This window comes from Physeter macrocephalus, chromosome 2, assembly GCF_002837175.3.
Source record: "Physeter macrocephalus isolate SW-GA chromosome 2, ASM283717v5, whole genome shotgun sequence".
Lineage (NCBI taxonomy): Eukaryota > Metazoa > Chordata > Mammalia > Artiodactyla > Physeteridae > Physeter > Physeter macrocephalus.
The window spans coordinates 77700396-77712719 of NC_041215.1; the positions used below are offsets into that span (position 1 = coordinate 77700396).

Below are 12324 nucleotides of genomic sequence, written 5' to 3' on the forward strand. Positions count from 1 at the left end.
ACCGGGGCACGAACCCGTGTCCCCTGCATCGGCAGGCAGACTGTCAACCACTGTGCCACCAGGGAAGCCCCTTACTTACTTCTTTAATGACACTATTTCCAAATGATTTTTTTTAAGATGAATTTTTGAAAGACACAAGCCCACAACAGTGCCTAAACAAGGTTCTTGTTGAAAATCACTTTCAGAGTAAATTTTATTCTTACAAAGTTGACTGTTTTTTCCTTTTTTTGAGTTCAGGTTTTCCCATAAGATGTGGAAAAATCCGAACGAACTTTTTGGCCAATCCAATATCTTGGTCAGAGTTCTATGGATTCAATGTTCCCCTCCCCCAAGGGAAAATCCATGGAACTGTAGGTCAAGCAATAACTCAGTACCTAAACTTAGGGCAGGGTCATTATAATACACTTGAGCTTTTTTTGGTACACTCAGCTTTATTATTTTGCTTTTGATAACTAACCATGAGCAGTCACTTTTTTTCAACAGATTGTTATTAGTTAGGAAATACCATGTCAGTGAAGTCCCGAAATGCTGATGGCTGGCGTGAAGAGGTAGCTTTGAGTGTGAGCTGGGACTGGTCAGGCATGGTTGAGTACTGGTGGAACTCACCTGGGGTTTGACTGTCTACATACAGTCATTCTCATACAGGTCGGGCATGTTAAGTAAGATTCTCTGGGTGGCAAATGTCAGAAACCAACTCCAGCTAGCTTAAGCAGAAAAAAGGCTATACTGGGAGGATACTGGGAAAACTCACCAAGTCCCAGGAATCACTGAATTCCCAGGACTCAGGTGGATTGGGGACCAGGGCAGGAGTTCTAGGCCTGTGCTGGGTCTTTTCCATTTGCCTCTCCAGTCCACTTTCTACCCTTCCCACCCTGCTCTGTGCTTCTATGGACTATATGATGGGCTCTGGGGACTGCATCAATGAGCTCCTGTTCCCTTGACTTCTGGCTGGTTTTGGCCAGTGGTGTATTCTGCCCAAAGATCAGAGGAAGAAAGGAGAGTGAGATCAGGATGTTTCTTCCCTTGGCTCCCACCTTGGGGAATGCCTTGGGTTGGCCAGTCTCTTGGTCGGCAGTCACAGGTCATCTTAAGTTTACCTTCTCAACATGACACTCTCCTTCCAAGTTCTAGCAACCCCTCTTGCCTTTCATCTCTTTGGCCTTAGCTGTGGTAACAGCTCTGTTTTTACCATCCCCAGGGAACTGCACTACCCCTGTGGTTTCCCTGCACCCTGACTAGTGCTGTGCTGGGCCACATTGGAGCTTGAGGCAAAAGGAAATAGCAGTAATACTGATCCTGTCATTGTTTAAAATGTTGGTATTTTGTTCATCATAGATATTTTTTGCATTAATTTTGATTTTTTAAACTATTGCATTAAAATATAATTAAATATAAACAATAAAAGTATAATTTATCTTGCTTACTAAGATTTGTGGTGCCCCCTTAAATTTTGCACCTGAGGCCTCACTCACTTTACCCTACTCCCATTACATTTTTTTAACATATTTATTTATTTATTTAAATTTGTATTTTATATTGGAGTATAGCTGATTAACAATGTTGCTTTAGTTTCAGGTGTACAGCAGAGTAGTTCAGTTTTACATATACATGTATCTATTCTTTTTCAAATTCTTTTCCCATTAGTTTATTACAGAGTATTGAGCAAAGTTCCCTGTGCTATACAGTAGGTTCTTGTCAGTTATCTATTTTAAATGTAGCAGTGTGTACATGTCAATCCCAAACTCCCAATCTATCCCTACCTCCCACCCTTCCTCCCTCGTAACCATAAGTTTGTTCTCTAAGTCTGTGAGTCTGTTTCTGTTTGGTAAATAAGTTCATTCGTATCTTTTTTTTTTTTTTTTAGATTCCACAAATAAGCGTTATCATATGATATTTGTCTTTCTCTGTCTGACTTCACATAGTATGATAATCTCCAGGTCCATCCATGTTGCTGCAAAAGGCATTATTTAATTCTTTTTAATGGCTGAGTTAATATTCTGTTGTCTATATGTACCACATCTTTATCCGTTCACCTGTCGATGGACATTTACGTTGCTGCCATGTCTTGGCTATTGTAAACAGTGCTGCAATGAACACTGGGGTGCATGTATCCCTTTGAACCATGTTTTTCTCCAGATATGTGCCCAGGAGTGGGATTGCTGGCTCATATGGTAGCTCTATTTTTAGTTTCTTAAGGAACCTCCATACTGTTCTCCACAGTAGCTGTACCAATTTACATTCCCACCAATGGTGTAGGAAGGTTCCCTTTTCTCCACACCCTCTCCAGCATTTACTGTTTGTAATTAATTATTTAACTTTTATTGGAGTATAGTTGCTTTACAATGTTGTGTTAATTTCCGCTGTACAGCAAAGTGAATCAGCTGTACGTATACATATATCCCCTCTTTTTTGGATTTCTTTCCCATTTAGGTTACCACAGAGCATTGAGTAGAGTTCCCTGTGCTATACAGTAGGTTCTCAATAGTTATCTATTTTATACATAGTATCAATACTATATATATATGTCAATGTCAATCTCCTAATTCATCCCCACCCCTGCTTTCCCCCTTGGTATCCATACGTTTGTTCTCTATGTCTGTGTCTCTATTTCTGCTTTGCAGATGATATCACCTGTACCATTTTTCTAAATTCCACATATATGCATTAATATACAATATATGTTTTTCTCTTTCTGACTTACTTCACTCAGTATGACAGTCTCTAGGTCCACCCACATCTCTGCAAATGACCCAATTTCATTCCTTTTTATGGCTAATATTCCATTGTATATATGTACCACATCTTCTTTATCCATTCCTCTGTGGATGGACATTTAGGTTGCTTCCATGTCCCAGCTATTGTAAGTAACACTGCAGTGAACATTGGGATGCATGTATCTTTTTGCTTCTGCCCATTTTTGGATTGGATTGTTTGTTGTTTTGATATTGAGCTGCATGAGCTGTTTGTAAATTTTGGAGATTAATCCCTTGTCAGTTGCCTCATTTGCAAATATTTTCACCCATTCTGTGGGTTGTCTTTTCATTTTTTTTATGGTTTCCTTTGCTGTGCAAAAGCTTTTGAGTTTAATTAGGTCCCATTTGTTTAGTTTTGTCTTTATTTCCATTACTCTAGGAGATGGATTGAAAAAGATACTGCTGTGATTTCTGATTACATTTTGTAAATTTTCCCATTATAAATCCCTCCTCTCTGAGCAAGCAATTTGTGTCCTGATAGGACCCTGACTGACATAGATACTTCCTTTCAAAAGTACAGATTGTGAATCATTGGCTCTCAGGGAGTATTTTACCAAAGACATGATTTATTTGACCAAAATTTAGTTTTGAAATTTAGTTGACAACTTAAAAAATTGGAAGACCTTCATGTAAAAATCTAGATTTCTGGTTTCTCTCGAAAAAAAATCAAACAATTTGGCAACACTAGGCCCCTCTCCCATGTGGCAACAATTGGATGGAGCTTAGTAGCTGCCCCTTCAGACTGGGCATGTCTCTCCTGTTGGACATAGTCCCCACCACTCTCTATTATCCCCCCAAACACAGACTTAGTGTTAGCTGCCATTTATTATCATAGTGGCACTGCTGTTTTATTATACTTGCCTGCTTGCTCAGCTGATCCCTGTAAGGTACTGATTTTGAGATACCTGCTTTATCCCTGTGTTTTTATAAGATTCTCCTCCCAACTTCTGTGACTTTCAGTTCAGGGATGACATTCCCAGGAGCTGGATCAGATTGGCTCAACGTGAGGCAGGTGGCCACCTCAGCGGCAAGCAACTATGACCAGAGGACCAGATCTCGTGGTTGAGCGCCTGCCGGGGACCCATCCCTGAAAACGGAGAGTGGGGATTTTTAGAGAAGAGAAGGTGCTTCCAGAGTAATACTGTACACATTTTATATTTTATTTATGCTTTAATTGTTCGGAGTAAACACCCAACAGTATCCCATTCAGTGAATTCTGCTCAGTAAATGCTTTCAAAGGCAAAAATGGCAAAAATGAAGGCAATTTGAAACTGATTCTTTATGTAAACAGTGTCTGTGAGAAGGCAGTAGGGATGTATTTAGAAGCCACAGGCTGGTGCTCCGCAATTCCTCTAAGACACAGATCTGTGGTGCTAGTTTGAGGCTGATGGTCTAACACAGCTCTTGCACATCTGAAAGCCAGGCTAAGGATGGCGAATGTGGGAACCCATGATTCTGTCTGTTGCCTGGCCCATGGCAATGCTAATACACTGTAGAATTCCTTACTGCTAAGCTTAGGAATCCTTCTCAACATAGCTCTCCAGGAAACCAGTACTAACTAAGCAGGTGGCACACGAAAAAAACCCATTTGTCACTCTTTCCCAAGAGGCTTTCTGGGTGACTTATTGTGGAGCCTCCTGGAGCTCCAGTAGGAGCCAGGATTTTATTGGCATTTGTGAATGTTTGGTTGGAGATTGCTGTTCTCAGCAGATTAGAGGCAGGATGCTCTCACTCATCAAGGTAACCCTGCCAGCTGTGGTCTTGCTAGAGACCCAAGGAAACCAGCCTAAGTCCTGCCCCTGAGGAGCATCAAACAGACTAAGGCTACTTGTTGAGTTTAAGGCAGGTAAGTGATTCTGTTGGGTCACAGCTGGGAAGATGAGTGAGTGAGCAGTCACAGGCCTCTGGCATCAGACAGCCCCTAAGGGGACTCTTCAGAGCATCTAGGAAGCATTTCTTCCTGGGTCCGGGGCAGGGGCCAGCTGAGGTGAAGCCATCAGAGAAGCCTGCTTCCTTCACTGCCGGTGTCTCAGGCTTCTGTCCACAGTGGTGCCATGGTTGATGGACCTGGCAGGCTTCCAGACACAGACACTGCACAGTCCATTATGAAGCCAAACCTGATCTCCTTATTCATTCTCTCACACCCCACCCCCCTGTTTCCTGATAGTTAAGTAAATAATCAAATGCAGATTGATGTTGTTTGAATGAAAGCCTCAGAATTAAATGTTTAGTCCTCCTCAGGACATTTGTGTATCCTATTATTTAGGGGTCACCTGTGACTTTATTAATCCTCTCTTGTGTCAGCCACTCCTCAGCTTTGAAAGGGTACGAAAGACATAGATGTGAGGAGACCTGGGCTGCCTCTATCAGGCTAGGTGTTCTGTTCAAGGGCCCCTGCCTCTCTAGGCCTTAGTCATCCCATCTTTAAAATTTGGGGCTAGGGTTGGTGGCTGAGTTACCTTTTGGATCTCACAGCTATCATGCTAGCTCTGAGCTATCATTCTAAGCTCTGACCCTCTCAATCACTTAATAGTAATAACAAACAATTATTGAGACTTATTGTGTGCTTGGAATTGCACTAAGAATTTTATGTACATTCTCTCATTTAGTTCTTACAAAAATAGGTTGAGGTAGTTGCTAATGCTATCCTTTGTATCAGTTAATATTTATTTCAGCTACTTATACAGAAATGTCCTAAACAATAATGGCTTAAATAGTTAGAAGTTAAATTTTATCCCATGTAAAAAAATAAAATAAAACAAGATATTTGGAAGTAGGCCAGGCCACTATTGATATGGTGGCTTCATGGTGTCATTCAAGATATCTATCTTTCTGTTCCACCATCCTCAGCATATCACTTCAATGTTCAAGATGGCTGCAGTAACTCCAGTCATCACATGTCTATTTCAGGCAGCAAGAAGCAGGAAGAAAGAGTGAAAGGGCTACCTTTTTTTTTTTTATTATTCCTAGACATCCAAACAGTACTTCTGCTGACATTTCATTGGTTAGAACTTAGTTACACGTTTATACCTAGCTGCAAGGGAGGCTGGGAAATATTATCTTACTGTTTCACAGTCAGCAATGTAAATATTTGAGTTCTGTCATAAGAAAGAAGATGAGAGTGGATATTGGAGTAAATTCTAAGTTTCTTCACATCATGTTTGAGCAGCAAGGAAGCAAAGCCCTAAGACATATAGCTGGTCAGTGAGTGTGGCAGGATTTGAACACAGCCCATCTGCATCCAGAGCCTGTGCTCTTAGATGCTGCACTATTAGATCCTCCCTGGAGTTCCCTTGCTGCTTCTTTCTCCTTCTTATCAGAAGCTTCATGCAATCTCCAGCTCTAAGCTTTAGTTCTCTTTCTGTATCAGGAAAGCCCCTTATTGAAGCTACATGTGCAGGAAAGTTGGGCAGGACTGTTAGCCCAAGGCCAGACTGCCCTCCATCAGAGGTCCTTCTGTCACTGGTGGAAGGCACAGTACACCTGTGGAGTCTCCTCTTGTCCACTCCCCAGGCCCAGCCCTCACTCCATCGTCCCTGGTTCCTCACCTGAATAAGCATTTATTTATTGAATACATTGCTTGCTTTAGAAGAAACTGGACTGAGAAAAAGAGAGCAAGTAAAAATCAGGTACTGACATAAATAACTGCCATTTTTGACACAGCCATGGACCTCGTATCTATCCAGTGCATCGTTCAAATGTCAACAGTTCATTGACTGATTGATATATTAGAATGGGGAACCAGACAAGAGCAGATAAAAGGTCTCATGCTTAGATTTCTTAAGATTCCCTTGAAAAGTTACTCAAATCAGTGCCCTTAAGTCTCCAAATGGCTTTTGCAAACCTGATAAGCTTAGTGTTTTGGGTTCACGTAACTGGCCAGTTTTGCTAAGAGACTACCAAAAGCACTGTTGTTGTCTGAACAACTATTTTAGTTTAAGGATACCATCTAGGTTTAAAAGCCAACATCGGACTCACTTTAAAAGCTCAGAGGAGAGAGCCGTTGTACTCTCAGTCTCCTTTTTATATGTTATGGTAGTTCAGACACCTGGAAGAATAACAGAGCTATTTCTTTCTGGAGTTCAGGCTTAAATTGTGGAGAGCCCCAAAGAATTTCACATTTGGTACTTTTAAAATTCTTTCCCCCACTGTGGGTTCTTCATGAACAGAGAAGTTCACGAAGAGATTTTTCCTTAAGGAGGCAGCATGATGTAATAGTCAAAAGTGTGAGCTGTAGCACCTGACCACCTGGCTTCACACATAACCTTTACCAGCTCTGGAAGGTGGCGAAAATAACCTCCTACCTTTACAGGGATGCCATGATTGCTGAGTTAATACGAGTGAAGGCACAGAAGAATGGCTGACATGCCGTAAGTGCTGGGTAAGCATGTGCTATTACCGTGTCTTTCTACAGTATCTAGACATCTGGCTCACCCTCTTAATCTTACAAATGAGAACATGAGGATCTAGAGAGGTTCAGGGGCTGTCTGCTGCATGGACTGAGCTGGGGAGCCTTCCTTGCCCTCCCTGCTCTTCTGGGGGCAGCTCTGTGCTGGGTCAGCACCCAGCAGCTCCATTTCACACAGCTGCTCTCAGGGACTCAGGTGAGGGTCAATGGTGAGAAGAGAATCAAAGATTGATTCAGGTCCTGAGTTTTCCTTTGTACATTGATGTCTCCCCTCACTCCCCACTCTCAAAGTTATTTTCACCTTTTCACCCCTGGCCAGGCATGTATAGTCTAGGGTGTTGCTGGAAACCAAGACTGTGACATCTGAGAGACCAGAGCCGCTACCTCAGCTGCTCTTCACAGCAGAACAGTTTGAAATGACTACACTCAAAGCTACTCCTTCCCCAGGGTTTTGATCATTCCCCTGCCAATCATAGCACTTTGCTAAGATTAACTAATTAATCCTCACCACATACCCGAGAGACGAAATTAAAGCTCATTTTTTTCACACGTGTAAAGCACCTTTTATCTAAGGATTACTAACACTGATGCATTTGTCTCCCATGTTGACAGGATGACAAGGAAAATTATTACCATTTCAAGAACTGGGAACAAAGAAAACTCCCCCTCCAGGACAGAGAGTCGGAGAGGGGCAGTTGCTGTACAGGTCTGTGGTAGCAGGATGAACACTGGAGGACACCTGTTGTCCCTGGGGTCCTAATGGGAACTTCCAGGTGGGGCTGTAACCCCATCTGTTCATTGTTCCTCACATTGTTCAAGGTTCCCCAGGGATCATGTCTGAGATGAGGAATGAGAGATGGTTCCATGGGGATGTTCAAGCCCATGTTTGGCTTCCTAAGGAACCTCCTACTTCTATTCTCCTACTTGTCTCCGGAACGCTGGTCCCTCCTCATCTCAATTTGCCAACGTTCTATTTGTGATTGAGATGAAGTGGAGCCAACGAGGAGAAGAGAGCCTGAAAAAGACATTACCAACTGAGGACCTCAAAGGGGAGGAGAAGTAGGCGGGTGGGAGGGAGATGTCAGTCAGCCTGCCAGGGCTCTGGAAACAGCACTTGGAGTAAAAGAAGGGAAAAGTGGTCTGCACCATGTGACCCGATGAAAGGTTTGCTGCGATTTCTTTGTAATTCCTTTGGCAGTGGATTCCTTTTACTTGACTTGGCCGCACAGACGGCCGATGCTGAGCTGCAGCCAGGGGCTGGGAACTGTATTGTCCTGCGTTACACCGTGGGTGCTCCATACGGGGTGCGGGGGGTGTCTCAGAGACGATGAAGGAGACACAAGTGGTAACTTCAGAGACACCCCTCCCATAAAGGCCAAGCAGTTGCATTTCTTCTAAGCCTCAGATTATTGGTTCAGACAACACTCCTGGAAGCAATTTGCTGGTTTCCCTTCCTGATGACAGCTGTGACTTGGAGCCCAGAGCCCTGGACCTGCAGGATCTAGTGCCCCCGAGGTTGCTGCAGCTCCCTCCAGGCCTCTGAGGGGTAGGGGTGTCAGAAGGAAAGGCTCTTGCTTACTTCTAAATCCAAGAAAGAGACAGTGAGCAAGAACTTTACATTTGCAGAGATTTAAGAGAAACTCTCATAGGTGCATGACCTTATTTAAGCCTATGACAAGCATATAAGGCTAGACAGTGAATGGACATCTCTTATTTTGCCAGCCCAGCATCCCTTTCTTTGGGAAACTGACTTTTCTGTAATCATTGCATTCTGGTGGGTCTGCCAATCACGGGACTGTCCCACCTTTCCAACCCCTTCTGTCCCCCACCCCCAGGGTTAGGCATATGGCTCTAGCTAGGCCACTGGGCTCTTTATACGGGACACTTGAATCTCGTGGGGAGCGTTTCTGGGGGAGGAAGGTGTTGGAGCTGTATAAAGAGAAGATCGGTGGATTCTTGTTTCCACGATCCTCAGGATGACTCAGAGTTTGGCTGTTCAGCTCTTCTTTCCATCCTGTGGGTTATTTATTTTCCTTTCAGTAAAGTTGTCTTTAGTTTATGCTAGCTGGAGTCTACAAAAGAAGCCCAAATTATAACACACACACCCCGCCCCCACTCCCCACCAGGTCTTTTCACCTCAGGTCAGTGACTTTTTATCACACCAAGTAAATGCATAGTTGCACAGCAACTTTAAGGAAAGACAGAGAACTGAGCAGTGCTGGTAGTAAAGCTTTTTTGTAAGCCCGGCAGGCTGTGCATCTTTCCCAGTAGCATCACATCGGGATCCACCCCTGGGAATGTACTTCATGTTTAACTGCAGCCACAGAGCTGGCACATACCTGCATTTGCCCACAACCGGCCTCTTAAATTTTGTTCTTGTTATATTTTCGTGGGATGTGTCTTTGCTGGTAGGCTGATTCTTAAGCGTATTTGGCTATGGGTCTATCTTTTTGTTTTCTAGACCCTATTGATCTGGCAAATGATCACAAGTAGCTGGTATAGTTCAGATGGAGAAGCAGTGAGGTTGGTGGGTGTGGTTAGTTAAAATTTAGTAGCTAGTAAATTTTTGGCAGGTGGGAGAAATCTTTTCAGCCTAGTATATATACTAAAACATATGATCCAGCATTTTACTACTTTATACCACATACAGTTCCAGGATCTATACTTATGGAAACATACAATCCCATGTTACAGCACAAGGCCCTCTCCCTCTGGAGGCTGTTCTTGTACTTTCTGCAATAGCATTAAATTAAGGATGGAGGACCTCTTTCGTGAGCTGAATCTCTTCTAAGTAAAATTAAGAAGTACTAAAGTTCTGAATTATTAACTATTTAGAGTGTTCCTAGCCCAGGACTGGATCCCAAAGGGAGTCAGAAGTGATCCTAAGACTTGAAGTTTCTTCTACACAGAAGTTTAGTGACTGAGTGAATGGATGAATGGAGTTAGGGGTGGGAGAAATCTAAGAAGCCTAGATCTGAAGGAACCTGATGATCACCCAACACGACCATGCAGTAGTTACCTACGACTGCATAACAGATCACTCCAAACCACAGTGCCTTAAGTCAAGAATCGTTTATTTTTTCCTCTTAGTTTCTGTGGGTTAGGAGTTCAGAGCAGCCTGGCGGGGTCCTCCTGGCTCGGGGTCTCTCATACGGCTGTAGTCAGATGTCACCTGGACTGCAGTCCTTGGCTGGGGCTGGAAGATCTGACTCCCAGTTGGCTCACTCACATGGCTGGCAAGTTGGTACAAGCTGTTGGTGGGAAGTTGCTCTCCACGTGGGCCTCTTCACAGAGCTGCAGGAGCGTTCTCCAGCATGGCAGAGGGCTTCCCCTAGAGCAAGTGATGCAAGAGAACAAGGCAGAAACTCCAATGCCTGTTATGACCCAGCATCAGAAGTCACACACCATCATTTTAGGGAGGCCACTGCACAAGGGTGTGAATACCAGGAGGCCAGGGTCATTGGGACTGTCTTGGGCCCTGACTACCACAAACCCGTTCTCTTAAAACATGATTTAAAAATTTATCATGAAATATTTTCAGACATAGAAAAAGCATTAAAAAAAATTAAATGGATACTTATGTGCCTACTACCCAGTTCAAGAAATAAAATATTATCAATTCAATTGACATCCCCTATGCACTCACGATGACTATATCTTCCCCCTTCCCTATACCACTGCCCTTAGGAAACTAGTATTCTGAATTTTGTGTTTACCCTTACATGCATTCTTTTATATTTCCACCATAAATTTGTGTATCCTAAACAATATGTGGAGTTGTTTGGCATATTCTCAAACTTTATATATGGCAGCATCCTGTATGATTCTTTTGCAACCTTCTCTTTTTATTTGGAGTTATATTTGTGAGATATATCTATATTAATCTGCATGGCTCTATTTGATTTGTTTTAGTGACTGTACAGCATTCCACTGTGTTAATAAATCACAATTTGTGTATCCATTCTCCAGTTGATGGACATTCACGTAGCTTGTAATATTTTTATTTTGCTATTACACGTAATGTCATTCTGAGTGTCCTTGCACTCTCCTTGTGCCCAGGGGCAAGAGTTTTTCCAGGATACCAGTCTAAAGGTGGAGTGGATAGGTCATATGATATGTGCATTTTGACTTTTCTTAACAGCATCAAATTCTCTAAAACAGTTGCATTAATTTATACAACTTCCAACAGTGATTGAGTCACCCTGCTCTTTATTCTGGTATTGTCAGATTAAAAATTTCATGCAAAGCTGATGGATGTGAAATGGTATCTATTTATGGTTTTAATTTGCCTTTCCCCAGTTATTCATGAGGCTGATTATTTTTTTCACATGCTTATTGGCCACTTGGGTCTCTTCTTCTGAGTGCTGCTTGTTTACATCTTTTGCCCATTTTCCTATTAAGTTATTTCTCTTTTTCTTATTGATTTGAAAGAGTTCTTCATAGATTCTAGATACTAATTTTTGTCAATTATATACATTGCTAGCATTTTTTTCCTGTCTAATGCTTACCTTTTTTACCTTTTTGTTGTCTTGGCTGAATAGAATTTTTAAGTTAATGTAATTAAATGTGTCATTCATTTCCTTTCTGGCTTGTTTATATGGCAGAGACTGCTAGCTGTCCATTAACACCTGTATCTCCTTTCTTTTCTAGCAATAGAGCTGTGGCTGGTTGTGCTATGGAGTGCGTCTTGAAGGGATATATGCAACATTGACCTCGCTTGCTTCAGAGGAAATCTTTGTTTCTAGATGTCCACTCTTTACCCCTGCAGCAGACTGAAGTATCATTGTTATCCCAATTTTACCTACAAGAAAACCAACGCTACACTGCCAAGGTGAGCCCATCATCTCCATGCCCTGGGTCTTCCTGTGGAGCCCTTTTGCTCTGTTACCATGCCACGAGAGAGAAAATGCAGCCTAATCAAATCCAATAAATACGTACTAAGCCCCTCTCACATGCACAGCTCTGCACTAAGGCCACACCAAGATGAGCTAGACACAGAGACACAGCCTCTGGTCTGAGGAGCTTACAATCTGGCTGGGGGCAAGGCAGACTCATATAAGTGTCTGGCTGTGTGTATGTGAACACTTTCAACTCAGGGGATCAGGAGAATCCTCATGATATTTGAGATTCCATCAGACAACCTGGAGCAAGGGCTTTCTAGGT

General features: G+C 42.7%; 1 long non-coding RNA gene across 1 annotated transcript in view; it reads left to right on the forward strand.

Annotated features, from left to right (window-relative positions):
* The window catches only part of LOC129392563 (uncharacterized), a 149632-nt gene extending 137596 nt beyond the window's left edge, over window positions 1-12036 (forward strand). Inside the window, exon 3 of the long non-coding RNA XR_008618685.1 lies at window positions 11812-12036. This is a non-coding gene — a long non-coding RNA (uncharacterized lncRNA). The remainder of the gene's footprint in view (window positions 1-11811) is intronic.
* Window positions 12037-12324: the final 288 nt, after the last annotated feature.